This window comes from Taudactylus pleione, unplaced genomic scaffold, assembly GCF_031769625.1.
Source record: "Taudactylus pleione unplaced genomic scaffold, aTauple2 ptg000967l, whole genome shotgun sequence".
NCBI classification, from domain to species: domain Eukaryota; kingdom Metazoa; phylum Chordata; class Amphibia; order Anura; family Myobatrachidae; genus Taudactylus; species Taudactylus pleione.
In genome coordinates, this window is record NW_028285368.1 from 6,507,501 (window position 1) to 6,522,059 (window position 14,559).

General features: G+C 37.5%; 39 pseudogenes; all 39 read left to right on the forward strand.

Annotated features, from left to right (window-relative positions):
• The first annotated feature begins 152 nt into the window (after nt 1-152).
• Nucleotides 153-271, forward strand: LOC148458874 (5S ribosomal RNA; annotated as a pseudogene).
• A 116-nt stretch (nt 272-387) lies between these two features.
• On the forward strand, nt 388-506 carry LOC148458875 (5S ribosomal RNA; annotated as a pseudogene).
• Nucleotides 507-622: 116 nt separating this feature from the next.
• On the forward strand, nt 623-741 carry LOC148458876 (5S ribosomal RNA; annotated as a pseudogene).
• A 116-nt stretch (nt 742-857) lies between these two features.
• On the forward strand, nt 858-976 carry LOC148458877 (5S ribosomal RNA; annotated as a pseudogene).
• Nucleotides 977-1,797: 821 nt separating this feature from the next.
• LOC148458878 (5S ribosomal RNA) lies at nt 1,798-1,916 on the forward strand (annotated as a pseudogene).
• Nucleotides 1,917-2,032: 116 nt separating this feature from the next.
• Nucleotides 2,033-2,151, forward strand: LOC148458879 (5S ribosomal RNA; annotated as a pseudogene).
• Nucleotides 2,152-2,267: 116 nt separating this feature from the next.
• LOC148458880 (5S ribosomal RNA) lies at nt 2,268-2,386 on the forward strand (annotated as a pseudogene).
• A 116-nt stretch (nt 2,387-2,502) lies between these two features.
• On the forward strand, nt 2,503-2,621 carry LOC148458881 (5S ribosomal RNA; annotated as a pseudogene).
• Nucleotides 2,622-3,442: 821 nt separating this feature from the next.
• On the forward strand, nt 3,443-3,561 carry LOC148458882 (5S ribosomal RNA; annotated as a pseudogene).
• Nucleotides 3,562-3,912: 351 nt separating this feature from the next.
• Nucleotides 3,913-4,031, forward strand: LOC148458883 (5S ribosomal RNA; annotated as a pseudogene).
• Nucleotides 4,032-4,147: 116 nt separating this feature from the next.
• On the forward strand, nt 4,148-4,266 carry LOC148458884 (5S ribosomal RNA; annotated as a pseudogene).
• Nucleotides 4,267-4,382: 116 nt separating this feature from the next.
• LOC148458885 (5S ribosomal RNA) lies at nt 4,383-4,501 on the forward strand (annotated as a pseudogene).
• Nucleotides 4,502-4,617: 116 nt separating this feature from the next.
• LOC148458886 (5S ribosomal RNA) lies at nt 4,618-4,736 on the forward strand (annotated as a pseudogene).
• A 116-nt stretch (nt 4,737-4,852) lies between these two features.
• On the forward strand, nt 4,853-4,971 carry LOC148458887 (5S ribosomal RNA; annotated as a pseudogene).
• Nucleotides 4,972-5,017: 46 nt separating this feature from the next.
• On the forward strand, nt 5,018-5,136 carry LOC148458888 (5S ribosomal RNA; annotated as a pseudogene).
• A 585-nt stretch (nt 5,137-5,721) lies between these two features.
• LOC148458889 (5S ribosomal RNA) lies at nt 5,722-5,840 on the forward strand (annotated as a pseudogene).
• Nucleotides 5,841-5,956: 116 nt separating this feature from the next.
• On the forward strand, nt 5,957-6,075 carry LOC148458890 (5S ribosomal RNA; annotated as a pseudogene).
• A 116-nt stretch (nt 6,076-6,191) lies between these two features.
• On the forward strand, nt 6,192-6,310 carry LOC148458891 (5S ribosomal RNA; annotated as a pseudogene).
• A 116-nt stretch (nt 6,311-6,426) lies between these two features.
• On the forward strand, nt 6,427-6,545 carry LOC148458892 (5S ribosomal RNA; annotated as a pseudogene).
• A 586-nt stretch (nt 6,546-7,131) lies between these two features.
• LOC148458893 (5S ribosomal RNA) lies at nt 7,132-7,250 on the forward strand (annotated as a pseudogene).
• A 586-nt stretch (nt 7,251-7,836) lies between these two features.
• On the forward strand, nt 7,837-7,955 carry LOC148458894 (5S ribosomal RNA; annotated as a pseudogene).
• Nucleotides 7,956-8,306: 351 nt separating this feature from the next.
• LOC148458895 (5S ribosomal RNA) lies at nt 8,307-8,425 on the forward strand (annotated as a pseudogene).
• A 116-nt stretch (nt 8,426-8,541) lies between these two features.
• On the forward strand, nt 8,542-8,660 carry LOC148458896 (5S ribosomal RNA; annotated as a pseudogene).
• A 116-nt stretch (nt 8,661-8,776) lies between these two features.
• LOC148458897 (5S ribosomal RNA) lies at nt 8,777-8,895 on the forward strand (annotated as a pseudogene).
• Nucleotides 8,896-9,011: 116 nt separating this feature from the next.
• Nucleotides 9,012-9,130, forward strand: LOC148458898 (5S ribosomal RNA; annotated as a pseudogene).
• Nucleotides 9,131-9,716: 586 nt separating this feature from the next.
• Nucleotides 9,717-9,835, forward strand: LOC148458899 (5S ribosomal RNA; annotated as a pseudogene).
• A 116-nt stretch (nt 9,836-9,951) lies between these two features.
• Nucleotides 9,952-10,070, forward strand: LOC148458900 (5S ribosomal RNA; annotated as a pseudogene).
• Nucleotides 10,071-10,186: 116 nt separating this feature from the next.
• LOC148458901 (5S ribosomal RNA) lies at nt 10,187-10,305 on the forward strand (annotated as a pseudogene).
• A 116-nt stretch (nt 10,306-10,421) lies between these two features.
• LOC148458902 (5S ribosomal RNA) lies at nt 10,422-10,540 on the forward strand (annotated as a pseudogene).
• Nucleotides 10,541-10,656: 116 nt separating this feature from the next.
• Nucleotides 10,657-10,775, forward strand: LOC148458903 (5S ribosomal RNA; annotated as a pseudogene).
• A 116-nt stretch (nt 10,776-10,891) lies between these two features.
• On the forward strand, nt 10,892-11,010 carry LOC148458904 (5S ribosomal RNA; annotated as a pseudogene).
• A 585-nt stretch (nt 11,011-11,595) lies between these two features.
• On the forward strand, nt 11,596-11,714 carry LOC148458905 (5S ribosomal RNA; annotated as a pseudogene).
• Nucleotides 11,715-11,830: 116 nt separating this feature from the next.
• LOC148458906 (5S ribosomal RNA) lies at nt 11,831-11,949 on the forward strand (annotated as a pseudogene).
• A 116-nt stretch (nt 11,950-12,065) lies between these two features.
• LOC148458907 (5S ribosomal RNA) lies at nt 12,066-12,184 on the forward strand (annotated as a pseudogene).
• Nucleotides 12,185-12,300: 116 nt separating this feature from the next.
• Nucleotides 12,301-12,419, forward strand: LOC148458908 (5S ribosomal RNA; annotated as a pseudogene).
• A 586-nt stretch (nt 12,420-13,005) lies between these two features.
• On the forward strand, nt 13,006-13,124 carry LOC148458909 (5S ribosomal RNA; annotated as a pseudogene).
• Nucleotides 13,125-13,710: 586 nt separating this feature from the next.
• Nucleotides 13,711-13,829, forward strand: LOC148458910 (5S ribosomal RNA; annotated as a pseudogene).
• Nucleotides 13,830-14,180: 351 nt separating this feature from the next.
• On the forward strand, nt 14,181-14,299 carry LOC148458911 (5S ribosomal RNA; annotated as a pseudogene).
• Nucleotides 14,300-14,415: 116 nt separating this feature from the next.
• Nucleotides 14,416-14,534, forward strand: LOC148458912 (5S ribosomal RNA; annotated as a pseudogene).
• Nucleotides 14,535-14,559: the final 25 nt, after the last annotated feature.

Here is a 14,559-nt window from a genome sequence, read left to right on the forward strand (position 1 = left end):
TGGGAGATCACCTGGGAATACCAGGTGCTGTAGGTAATTTTATACTGCCATAACATTCTTTTCTATTACATTTTACATTTAATTTTTTCAACTTATCAATGAATTTACTTGAGTTAAGAAGTAATAGAGGTCTAAAGTTAAGTTTTTTGAGCACCTACAGCCAAACCATACTGGACATGCCCTATCTCGTCTGATCTTGGAAGCTATGCAGTGTTGGGCCTGGTTAGTACGTGGATGGGAGACCACCTGGGAATACCAGGTGCTGTAGGTAATTTTATACAGCCAAAACATTCATTTCTATTACATTTTACATTTAATTTTTTCAACTTGTCAATGAATTTACTTGAGTTAAGAAGTAAAAGAGGTCTAAAGTTAATGTGTTTGAGCACCTACAGCCAAACCACTCTGGACATGCCCAATCTCATCTGATCTTGGAAGCTATGCAGTGTTGGGCCTGGTTAGTACTTGGATGGGAGACCACCTGGGAATACCAGATGCTGTAGGAAATTTTATACTTACATAACATTCTTTTGTATTACATTTTACATTTAATTTTTTCAACTTATCAATAAATTTACTTGAGTTAAGAAGTAAAAGAGGTCTAAAGTTAATGGTTTTGAGCACGTAGAGCCAAACCACACTGGACATGCCCAATCTCGTCTGATCTTGGAAGCTTTGCAGTGTTGGGCCTGGTTAGTACTTGGATGGGAGACCACCTGGGAATACCAGGTGCTGTAGGTAATTTTATACTGCCATAACATTCTTTTCTATTACATTTTACATTTCATTTTTTCAACTTATCAATGAATTTACTTGAGTTAAGAAGTAATAGACGTCTAAAGTTACGTTTCTTGAGCACCTACAGCCAAACCACACTGGACATGCCCAATCTCGTCTGATCTTGGAAGCTATGCAGTGTTGGGCCTGGTTAGTATTTGGATGGGAGACCCCCTGGGAATACCAGGTGCCGTAGGTAATTCTATGCAGCCAAAACATTCTTTTCTATTACATTTTACATTTAATTTTTTCAACTTATCAATGAATTTACTTGAGTTAAGAAGTAAAAGAGGTCTAAAGTTAATGTTTTTGAGCACCTACAGCCAAACCACACTGGACATGGCCAATGTCGTCTGATCTTGGAAGCTGTGCAGTGTTGGGCATGGTTATTTCGTGGATGGGAGACCAGCTGGGAATACCAGGTGCTGTAGGAAATTTTATACTGCCATAACATTCTTTTCTATTACATTTTACATTTAATTTTTTCAACTTATCATTGAATTTACTTGAGTTAAGAAGTAATAGAGGTCTAAAGTTAATGTTTTTGAGCACCTACAACCAAACCACACTGGACATGCCCAATCTCGTCTGATCTTGGAAGCTATGCAGTCTTGGGCCTGGTTAAAACTTGGATGTGAGTCCACCTGGGAATACCAGGTGCTGTAGGTAATTTTATGCAGCCATAACATTCTTTTCTATTACATTTTACATTTAATTTTTTCAACTTATCAATGAATTTACTTGAGTTAAGAAGTAAAAGAGGTCTAAAGTTAATATTTTTGAGCACGTACAGCCAAACCACACTGGACATGGCCAGTGTCGTCTGATCTTGGAAGCTGTGCAGTGTTGGGCATGGTTATTACGTGGATGGGAGACCACCTGGGAATACCAGGTGCTGTAGGTAATTTTTTACTGCCATAACATTCTTTTCTATTACATTTTACATTTAATTTTTTCAACTTATCAATGAATTTACTTGAGTTAAGAAGTAATAGAGGTCTAAAGTTAAGTTTTTTGAGCACCTACAGCCAAACCATACTGGACATGCCCTATCTCGTCTGATCTTGGAAGCTATGCAGTGTTGGGCCTGGTTAGTACGTGGATGGGAGACCACCTGGGAATACCAGGTGCTGTAGGTAATTTTATACAGCCAAAACATTCATTTCTATTACATTTTACATTTAATTTTTTCAACTTGTCAATGAATTTACTTGAGTTAAGAAGTAAAAGAGGTCTAAAGTTAATGTGTTTGAGCACCTACAGCCAAACCACTCTGGACATGCCCAATCTCATCTGATCTTGGAAGCTATGCAGTGTTGGGCCTGGTTAGTACTTGGATGGGAGACCACCTGGGAATACCAGATGCTGTAGGAAATTTTATACTTACATAACATTCTTTTGTATTACATTTTACATTTAATTTTTTCAACTTATCAATAAATTTACTTGAGTTAAGAAGTAAAAGAGGTCTAAAGATAATGGTTTTGAGCACGTAGAGCCAAACCACACTGGACATGCCCAATCTCGTCTGATCTTGGAAGCTTTGCAGTGTTGGGCCTGGTTAGTACTTGGATGGGAGACCACCTGGGAATACCAGGTGCTGTAGGTAATTTTATACTGCCATAACATTCTTTTCTATTACATTTTACATTTCATTTTTTCAACTTATCAATGAATTTACTTGAGTTAAGAAGTAATAGACGTCTAAAGTTACGTTTCTTGAGCACCTACAGCCAAACCACACTGGACATGCCCAATCTCGTCTGATCTTGGAAGCTATGCAGTGTTGGGCCTGGTTAGTATTTGGATGGGAGACCCCCTGGGAATACCAGGTGCCGTAGATAATTCTATGCAGCCAAAACATTCTTTTCTATTACATTTTACATTTAATTTTTTCAACTTATCAATGAATTTACTTGAGTTAAGAAGTAAAAGAGGTCTAAAGTTAATGTTTTTGAGCACCTACAGCCAAACCACACTGGACATGGCCAATGTCGTCTGATCTTGGAAGCTGTGCAGTGTTGGGCATGGTTATTTCGTGGATGGGAGACCAGCTGGGAATACCAGGTGCTGTAGGAAATTTTATACTGCCATAACATTCTTTTCTATTACATTTTACATTTAATTTTTTCAACTTATCATTGAATTTACTTGAGTTAAGAAGTAATAGAGGTCTAAAGTTAATGTTTTTGAGCACCTACAACCAAACCACACTGGACATGCCCAATCTCGTCTGATCTTGGAAGCTATGCAGTCTTGGGCCTGGTTAAAACTTGGATGTGAGTCCACCTGGGAATACCAGGTGCTGTAGGTAATTTTATGCAGCCATAACATTCTTTTCTATTACATTTTACATTTAATTTTTTCAACTTATCAATGAATTTACTTGAGTTAAGAAGTAAAAGAGGTCTAAAGTTAATATTTTTGAGCACGTACAGCCAAACCACACTGGACATGGCCAGTGTCGTCTGATCTTGGAAGCTGTGCAGTGTTGGGCATGGTTATTACGTGGATGGGAGACCACCTGGGAATACCAGGTGCTGTAGGTAATTTTTTACTGCCATAACATTCTTTTCTATTACATTTTACATTTAATTTTTTCAACTTATCAATGAATTTACTTGAGTTAAGAAGTAATAGAGGTCTAAAGTTAAATTTTTTGAGCACCTACAGCCAAACCATACTGGACATGCCCAATCTCGTCTGATCTTGGAAGCTATGCAGTGTTGGGCCTGGTTAGTACGTGGATGGGAGACCACCTGGGAATACCAGGTGCTGTAGGTAATTTTATACAGCCAAAACATTCATTTCTATTACATTTTACATTTAATTCTTTCAACTTGTCAATGAATTTACTTGAGTTAAGAAGTAAAAGAGGTCTAAAGATAATGTTTTTGAGCACCTACAGCCAAACCACACTAGACATGGCCAATGTCGTCTGATCTTGTAAGCTGTGCAGTGTTGGGCATGGTTATTACGTGGATGGGAGACCACCTGGGAATACCAGGTGCTGTAGGTAATTTTATACTGCCATAACATTCTTTTCTATTACATTTTACATTTAATTTTTTCAACTTATCAATGAATTTACTTGAGTTAAGAAGTAATAGAGGTCTAAAGTTAAGTTTTTTGAGCACCTACAGCCAAACCATACTGGACATGCCCAATCTCGTCTGATCTTGGAAGCTATGCAGTGTTGGGCCTGGTTAGTACGTGGATGGGAGACCACCTGGGAATACCAGGTGCTGTAGGTAATTTTATACAGCCAAAACATTCATTTCTATTACATTTTACATTTAATTTTTTCAACTTGTCAATGAATTTACTTGAGTTAAGAAGTAAAAGAGGTCTAAAGTTAATGTTTTTGAGCACCTACAGCCAAACCACTCTGGACATGCCCAATCTCATCTGAACTTGGAAGCTATGCAGTGTTGGGCCTGGTTAGTACTTGGATGGGAGACCACCTGGGAATACCAGATGCTGTAGGAAATTTTATACTTACATAACATTCTTTTGTATTACATTTTACATTTAATTTTTTCAACTTATCAATAAATTTACTTGAGTTAAGAAGTAAAAGAGGTCTAAAGTTAATGGTTTTGAGCACCTAGAGCCAAACCACACTGGACATGCCCAATCTCGTCTGATCTTGGAAGCTATGCAGTGTTGGGCCTGGTTAGTACTCGAATGGGAGACCACCTGGGAATAACAGGTGCTGTAGGTAATTTTATACTGCCATAACATTCTTTTCTATTAAATTTTACATTAAATTTTTTCAACTTATCAATGAATTTACATGAGTTAAGAAGTAAAAGAGGTCTAAAGTTAATGTTTTTGAGCACCTACAGCCAAACCACTCTGGACATGCCCAATCTCATCTGAACTTGGAAGCTATGCAGTGTTGGGCCTGGTTAGTACTTGGATGGGAGACCACCTGGGAATACCAGATGCTGTAGGAAATTTTATACTTACATAACATTCTTTTGTATTACATTTTACATTTAATTTTTTCAACTTATCAATAAATTTACTTGAGTTAAGAAGTAAAAGAGGTCTAAAGTTAATGGTTTTGAGCACCTAGAGCCAAACCACACTGGACAACCCCAATCTCGTCTGATCTTGGAAGCTTTGCAGTGTTGGGCCTGGTTAGTACTTGGATGGGAGACCACCTGGGAATACCAGGTGCTGTAGGTAATTTTAGTTAAGAAGTAATAGACGTCTAAAGTTACGTTTCTTGAGCACCTACAGCCAAACCACACTGGACATGCCCAATCTCGTCTGATCTTGGAAGCTATGCAGTGTTGGGCCTGGTTATTGCGTGGATGGGAGACCAGCTGGGAATACCAGGTGCTGTAGGTAATTTTATACTGCCATAACATTCTTTTCTATTACATTTTACATTTAATTTTTTCAACTAATCAATGAATTTACTTGAGTTAAGAAGTAATAGAGGTCTAAAGTTAATGTTTTTGAGCACCTACAACCAAACCACCCTGGACATGCCCAATCTCGTCTGATCTTGGAAGCTATGCAGTGTTGGGCCTGGTTAAAACTTGGTTGTGAGTCCACCTGGGAATACCAGGTGCTGTAGTTAATTTTATGCAGCCATAACATTCTTTTCTATTACATTTTACATTACATTTTTTCAACTTATCAATGAATTTACTTGAGTTAAGAAGTAAAAGAGGTCTAAAGATAATGTTTTTGAGCACCTACAGCCAAACCACACTAGACATGGCCAATGTCGTCTGATCTTGGAAGCTGTGCAGTGTTGGGCATGGTTATTACGTGGATGGGAGACCACCTGGGAATACCAGGTGCTGTAGGTAATTTTATACTGACATAACATTCTTTTGTATTACATTTTACATTTAATTTTTCAACTTATCAATAAATTTACTTGAGTTAAGAAGTAAAAGAGGTCTAAAGTTAATGGTTTTGAGCACCTAGAGCCAAACCACACTGGACATGCCCAATCTCGTCTGATTTTGGAAGCTATGCAGTGTTGGGCTTGGTTAGTACTTGAATGGGAGACCACCTGGGAATAACAGGTGCTGTAGGTAATTTTATACTGCCATAACATTCTTTTCTATTAAATTTTACATTTAATTTTTTCAACTTATCAATGAATTTACTTGAGTTAAGAAGTAAAAGAGGTCTAAAGTTAATGTTTTTGGGCACCTACAGTCAAACCACACTGGACATGCCCAATCTCGTCTTATCTTGGAAGCTATGCAGAGTTGGGCCCGGTTAGTATTTGGATGGGAGACCACCTGGGAATACCAAGTGCTGTAGGTAAATTTATACAGCCAAAACATTCTTTTCTATTACATTTTACATTTAATTTTTTCAACTTATCAATGAATTTACTTGAGTTAAGAAGTAAAAGAAGTCTAAAGTTAATGTTTTTGAGCACCTAGAGCAAAACCACACTGGACATGCCCAATCTCGTCTGATCTTGGAAGCTTTGCAGTGTTGGGCCTGGTTAGTACTTGAATGGGAGACCACCTGGGAATAACAGGTGCTGTAGGTAATTTTACACTGCCATAACATTCTTTTCTATTAAATTTTACATTTAATTTTTTCAACTTATCAATGAATTTACTTGAGTTAAGAAGTAAAAGAGGGCTAAAGTTAAGGTTTTTGAGCACCTACAGCCAAACCACTCTGGACATGCCCAATCTCGTCTGATCTTGGAAGCTATGCAGTGTGGGGCCTGGTTAGTACTTGGATGGGAGACCACCTGGGGATACCTGATGCTGTATGTAATTTTATACTGACATAACATTCTTTTCTATTACATTTTACATTTAATTTTTTCAACTTATCAATTAATTTACTTGAGTTAAGAAGTAAAAGAGGTCTAAAGTTAATATTTTTGAGCACTTACAGCCAAACCACACTGGACATGGCCAATGTCGTCTGATCTTGGAAGCTATGCAGTGTTGGACATGGTTAGTACTTGCATGGGAAACCACCTGGGAATACCAGGTGCTGTATGTAATTTTATACTGCCATAACATTCTTTTCTATTATATTTTACATTTAATTTTTTCAACTTATCAATGAATATACTTGAGTTAAGAAGTAAAAGAGGTCTAAAGTTAAGGTTTTTGAGCACCTACAGCCAAACCACACTGGACATGGCCAATGTCGTCTGATCTTGAAAGCTGTGCAGTGTTGGGCATGGTTATTACGTGGATGGGAGACCAGCTGGGAATACCAGGTACTGTAGGTTATTTTATACTGCCATAACATTCTTTTCTATTACATTTTACATTTAATTTTTTCAACTTATCAATGAATTTACTTGAGTTAAGAAGTAAAAGAGGTCTAAAGTTAATGCTTTTGAGCACCTACAGCCAATCTACACTGGACATGCCCAATCTGATTTGATCTTGGTAGCTATGCAGTGTTGGGCCTGGTTAGTACTTGGATGGGAGACCACCTGGGAAAACCAGGTGCAGTAGGTAGTTTTATACTGCCATAACATTCTTTTCTATTACATTTTACATTTAATTTTTTCAACTTATCAATGAATTTACTTGAGTTAAGAAGTAATAGAGGTCTAAAGTTAATGTTTTTGAGCACCTACAACCAAACCACCCTGGACATGCCCAATCTCGTCTGATCTTGGAAGCTATGCAGTGTTGGGCCTGGTTAAAACTTGGTTGTGAGTCCACCTGGGAATACCACGTGCTGTAGGTAATTTTATGCAGCCATAACATTCTTTTCTATTACATTTTACATTACATTTTTTCAACTTATCAATGAATTTACTTGAGTTAAGAAGTAAAAGAGGTCTAAAGATAATGTTTTTGAGCACCTACAACCAAACCACACTAGACATGGCCAATGTCGTTTGATCTTGGAAGCTGTGCAGTGTTGGACATGGTTATTACGTGGATGGGAGACCACCTGGGAATACCAGGTGCTGTAGGCAATTTTTTACTGCCATAACATTCTTTTCTATTACATTTTACATTTAATTTTTTCAACTTATCAATTAATTTACTTGAGTTAAGAAGTAATAGAGGTCTAAAGTTAATTTTTTTGAGCACCTACAGCCAAACCATACTGGACATGCCCAATCTCATCTGATCTTGGAAGCTATGCAGTGTTGGGCCTGGTTAGTACGTGGATGGGAGACCACCTGGGAATACCAGGTGCTGTAGGTAATTTTATACAGCCAAAATATTCATTTCTATTACATTTTACATTTAATTCTTTCAACTTGTCAATGAATTTACTTGAGTTAAGAAGTAAAATAGGTCTAAAGATAATGTTGTTGAGCACCTACAGCCAAACCACACTAGACATGGCCAATGTCGTCTGATCTTGGAAGCTGTGCAGTGTTGGGCATGGTTATTACGTGGATGGGAGATCACCTGGGAATACCAGGTGCTGTAGGTAATTTTATACTGCCATAACATTCTTTTCTATTACATTTTACATTTAATTTTTTCAACTTATCAATGAATTTACTTGAGTTAAGAAGTAATAGAGGTCTAAAGTTAAGTTTTTTGAGCACTTACAGCCAAACCATACTGGACATGCCCTATCTCGTCTGATCTTGGAAGCTATGCAGTGTTGGGCCTGGTTAGTACGTGGATGGGAGACCACCTGGGAATACCAGGTGCTGTAGGTAATTTTATACAGCCAAAACATTCATTTCTATTACATTTTACATTTAATTTTTTCAACTTGTCAATGAATTTACTTGAGTTAAGAAGTAAAAGAGGTCTAAAGTTAATGTGTTTCAGCACCTACAGCCAAACCACTCTGGACATGCCCAATCTCATCTGATCTTGGAAGCTATGCAGTGTTGGGCCTGGTTAGTACTTGGATGGGAGACCACCTGGGAATACCAGATGCTGTAGGAAATTTTATACTTACATAACATTCTTTTGTATTACATTTTACATTTAATTTTTTCAACTTATCAATAAATTTACTTGAGTTAAGAAGTAAAAGAGGTCTAAAGTTAATGGTTTTGAGCAAGTAGAGCCAAACCACACTGGACATGCCCAATCTCGTCTGATCTTGGAAGCTTTGCAGTGTTGGGCCTGGTTAGTACTTGGATGGGAGACCACCTGGGAATACCAGGTGCTGTAGGTAATTTTATACTGCCATAACATTATTTTCTATTACAATTTACATTTCATTTTTTCAACTTATCAATGAATTTACTTGAGTTAAGAAGTAATAGACGTCTAAAGTTACGTTTCTTGAGCACCTACAGCCAAACCACACTGGACATGCCCAATCTTGTCTGATCTTGGAAGCTATGCAGTGTTGGGCCTGGTTAGTATTTGGATGGGAGACCCCCTGGGAATACCAGGTGCCGTAGGTAATTCTATGCAGCCAAAACATTCTTTTCTATTACATTTTACATTTAATTTTTTCAACTTATCAATGAATTTACTTGAGTTAAGAAGTAAAAGAGGTCTAAAGTTAATGTTTTTGAGCACCTACAGCCAAACCACACTGGACATGGCCAATGTCGTCTGATCTTGGAAGCTGTGCAGTGTTGGGCATGGTTATTTCGTGGATGGGAGACCAGCTGGGAATACCAGGTGCTGTAGGTAATTTTATACAGCCAAAACATTCATTTCTATTACATTTTACATTTAATTCTTTCAACTTGTCAATGAATTTACTTGAGTTAAGAAGTAAAAGAGGTCTAAAGATAATGTTTTTGAGCACCTACAGCCAAACCACACTAGACATGGCCAATGTCGTCTGATCTTGTAAGCTGTGCAGTGTTGGGCATGGTTATTACGTGGATGGGAGACCACCTGGGAATACCAGGTGCTGTAGGTAATTTTATACTGCCATAACATTCTTTTCTATTACATTTTACATTTAATTTTTTCAACTTATCAATGAATTTACTTGAGTTAAGAAGTAATAGAGGTCTAAAGTTAAGTTTTTTGAGCACCTACAGCCAAACCATACTGGACATGCCCAATCTCGTCTGATCTTGGAAGCTATGCAGTGTTGGGCCTGGTTAGTACGTGGATGGGAGACCACCTGGGAATACCAGGTGCTGTAGGTAATTTTATACAGCCAAAACATTCATTTCTATTACATTTTACATTTAATTTTTTCAACTTGTCAATGAATTTACTTGAGTTAAGAAGTAAAAGAGGTCTAAAGTTAATGTTTTTGAGCACCTACAGCCAAACCACTCTGGACATGCCCAATCTCATCTGAACTTGGAAGCTATGCAGTGTTGGGCCTGGTTAGTACTTGGATGGGAGACCACCTGGGAATACCAGATGCTGTAGGAAATTTTATACTTACATAACATTCTTTTGTATTACATTTTACATTTAATTTTTTCAACTTATCAATAAATTTACTTGAGTTAAGAAGTAAAAGAGGTCTAAAGTTAATGGTTTTGAGCACCTAGAGCCAAACCACACTGGACATGCCCAATCTCGTCTGATCTTGGAAGCTATGCAGTGTTGGGCCTGGTTAGTACTCGAATGGGAGACCACCTGGGAATAACAGGTGCTGTAGGTAATTTTATACTGCCATAACATTCTTTTCTATTAAATTTTACATTAAATTTTTTCAACTTATCAATGAATTTACATGAGTTAAGAAGTAAAAGAGGTCTAAAGTTAATGTTTTTGAGCACCTACAGCCAAACCACTCTGGACATGCCCAATCTCATCTGAACTTGGAAGCTATGCAGTGTTGGGCCTGGTTAGTACTTGGATGGGAGACCACCTGGGAATACCAGATGCTGTAGGAAATTTTATACTTACATAACATTCTTTTGTATTACATTTTACATTTAATTTTTTCAACTTATCAATAAATTTACTTGAGTTAAGAAGTAAAAGAGGTCTAAAGTTAATGGTTTTGAGCACCTAGAGCCAAACCACACTGGACAACCCCAATCTCGTCTGATCTTGGAAGCTTTGCAGTGTTGGGCCTGGTTAGTACTTGGATGGGAGACCACCTGGGAATACCAGGTGCTGTAGGTAATTTTATACTGCCATAACATTCTTTTCTATTACATTTTACATTTCATTTTTTCAACTTATCAATGAATTTACTTGAGTTAAGAAGTAATAGACGTCTAAAGTTACGTTTCTTGAGCACCTACAGCCAAACCACACTGGACATGCCCAATCTCGTCTGATCTTGGAAGCTATGCAGTGTTGGGCCTGGTTATTGCGTGGATGGGAGACCAGCTGGGAATACCAGGTGCTGTAGGTAATTTTATACTGCCATAACATTCTTTTCTATTACATTTTACATTTAATTTTTTCAACTAATCAATGAATTTACTTGAGTTAAGAAGTAATAGAGGTCTAAAGTTAATGTTTTTGAGCACCTACAACCAAACCACCCTGGACATGCCCAATCTCGTCTGATCTTGGAAGCTATGCAGTGTTGGGCCTGGTTAAAACTTGGTTGTGAGTCCACCTGGGAATACCAGGTGCTGTAGTTAATTTTATGCAGCCATAACATTCTTTTCTATTACATTTTACATTACATTTTTTCAACTTATCAATGAATTTACTTGAGTTAAGAAGTAAAAGAGGTCTAAAGATAATGTTTTTGAGCACCTACAGCCAAACCACACTAGACATGGCCAATGTCGTCTGATCTTGGAAGCTGTGCAGTGTTGGGCATGGTTATTACGTGGATGGGAGACCACCTGGGAATACCAGGTGCTGTAGGTAATTTTATACTGACATAACATTCTTTTGTATTACATTTTACATTTAATTTTTCAACTTATCAATAAATTTACTTGAGTTAAGAAGTAAAAGAGGTCTAAAGTTAATGGTTTTGAGCACCTAGAGCCAAACCACACTGGACATGCCCAATCTCGTCTGATTTTGGAAGCTATGCAGTGTTGGGCTTGGTTAGTACTTGAATGGGAGACCACCTGGGAATAACAGGTGCTGTAGGTAATTTTATACTGCCATAACATTCTTTTCTATTAAATTTTACATTTAATTTTTTCAACTTATCAATGAATTTACTTGAGTTAAGAAGTAAAAGAGGTCTAAAGTTAATGTTTTTGGGCACCTACAGTCAAACCACACTGGACATGCCCAATCTCGTCTTATCTTGGAAGCTATGCAGAGTTGGGCCCGGTTAGTATTTGGATGGGAGACCACCTGGGAATACCAAGTGCTGTAGGTAAATTTATACAGCCAAAACATTCTTTTCTATTACATTTTACATTTAATTTTTTCAACTTATCAATGAATTTACTTGAGTTAAGAAGTAAAAGAAGTCTAAAGTTAATGTTTTTGAGCACCTAGAGCAAAACCACACTGGACATGCCCAATCTCGTCTGATCTTGGAAGCTTTGCAGTGTTGGGCCTGGTTAGTACTTGAATGGGAGACCACCTGGGAATAACAGGTGCTGTAGGTAATTTTATACTGCCATAACATTCTTTTCTATTAAATTTTACATTTAATTTTTTCAACTTATCAATGAATTTACTTGAGTTAAGAAGTAAAAGAGGGCTAAAGTTAATGTTTTTGAGCACCTACAGCCAAACCACTCTGGACATGCCCAATCTCGTCTGATCTTGGAAGCTATGCAGTGTGGGGCCTGGTTAGTACTTGGATGGGAGACCACCTGGGGATACCTGATGCTGTATGTAATTTTATACTGACATAACATTCTTTTCTATTACATTTTACATTTAATTTTTTCAACTTATCAATTAATTTACTTGAGTTAAGAAGTAAAAGAGGTCTAAAGTTAATATTTTTGAGCACTTACAGCCAAACCACACTGGACATGGCCAATGTCGTCTGATCTTGGAAGCTATGCAGTGTTGGACATGGTTAGTACTTGCATGGGAAACCACCTGGGAATACCAGGTGCTGTATGTAATTTTATACTGCCATAACATTCTTTTCTATTATATTTTACATTTAATTTTTTCAACTTATCAATGAATATACTTGAGTTAAGAAGTAAAAGAGGTCTAAAGTTAAGGTTTTTGAGCACCTACAGCCAAACCACACTGGACATGGCCAATGTCGTCTGATCTTGAAAGCTGTGCAGTGTTGGGCATGGTTATTACGTGGATGGGAGACCAGCTGGGAATACCAGGTACTGTAGGTTATTTTATACTGCCATAACATTCTTTTCTATTACATTTTACATTTAATTTTTTCAACTTATCAATGAATTTACTTGAGTTAAGAAGTAAAAGAGGTCTAAAGTTAATGCTTTTGAGCACCTACAGCCAATCTACACTGGACATGCCCAATCTGATTTGATCTTGGTAGCTATGCAGTGTTGGGCCTGGTTAGTACTTGGATGGGAGACCACCTGGGAAAACCAGGTGCAGTAGGTAGTTTTATACTGCCATAACATTCTTTTCTATTACATTTTACATTTAATTTTTTCAACTTATCAATGAATTTACTTGAGTTAAGAAGTAATAGAGGTCTAAAGTTAATGTTTTTGAGCACCTACAACCAAACCACCCTGGACATGCCCAATCTCGTCTGATCTTGGAAGCTATGCAGTGTTGGGCCTGGTTAAAACTTGGTTGTGAGTCCACCTGGGAATACCACGTGCTGTAGGTAATTTTATGCAGCCATAACATTCTTTTCTATTACATTTTACATTACATTTTATCAACTTATCAATGAATTTACTTGAGTTAAGAAGTAAAAGAGGTCTAAAGATAATGTTTTTGAGCACCTACAACCAAACCACACTAGACATGGCCAATGTCGTTTGATCTTGGAAGCTGTGCAGTGTTGGACATGGTTATTACGTGGATGGGAGACCACCTGGGAATACCAGGTGCTGTAGGCAATTTTTTACTGCCATAACATTCTTTTCTATTACATTTTACATTTAATTTTTTCAACTTATCAATTAATTTACTTGAGTTAAGAAGTAATAGAGGTCTAAAGTTAAATTTTTTGAGCACCTACAGCCAAACCATACTGGACATGCCCAATCTCATCTGATCTTGGAAGCTATGCAGTGTTGGGCCTGGTTAGTACGTGGATGGGAGACCACCTGGGAATACCAGGTGCTGTAGGTAATTTTATACAGCCAAAATATTCATTTCTATTACATTTTACATTTAATTCTTTCAACTTGTCAATGAATTTACTTGAGTTAAGAAGTAAAATAGGTCTAAAGATAATGTTGTTGAGCACCTACAGCCAAACCACACTAGACATGGCCAATGTCGTCTGATCTTGGAAGCTGTGCAGTGTTGGGCATGGTTATTACGTGGATGGGAGATCACCTGTGAATACCAGGTGCTGTAGGTAATTTTATACTGCCATAACATTCTTTTCTATTACATTTTACATTTAATTTTTTCAACTTATCAATGAATTTACTTGAGTTAAGAAGTAATAGAGGTCTAAAGTTAAGTTTTTTGAGCACTTACAGCCAAACCATACTGGACATGCCCTATCTCGTCTGATCTTGGAAGCTATGCAGTGTTGGGCCTGGTTAGTACGTGGATGGGAGACCACCTGGGAATACCAGGTGCTGTAGGTAATTTTATACAGCCAAAACATTCATTTCTATTACATTTTACATTTAATTTTTTCAACTTGTCAATGAATTTACTTGAGTTAAGAAGTAAAAGAGGTCTAAAGTTAATGTGTTTCAGCACCTACAGCCAAACCACTCTGGACATGCCCAATCTCGTCTGATCTTGGAAGCTTTGCAGTGTTGGGCCTGGTTAGTACTTGGATGGGAGACCACCTGGGAATACCAGGTGCTGTAGGTAATTTTATACTGCCATAACATTCTTT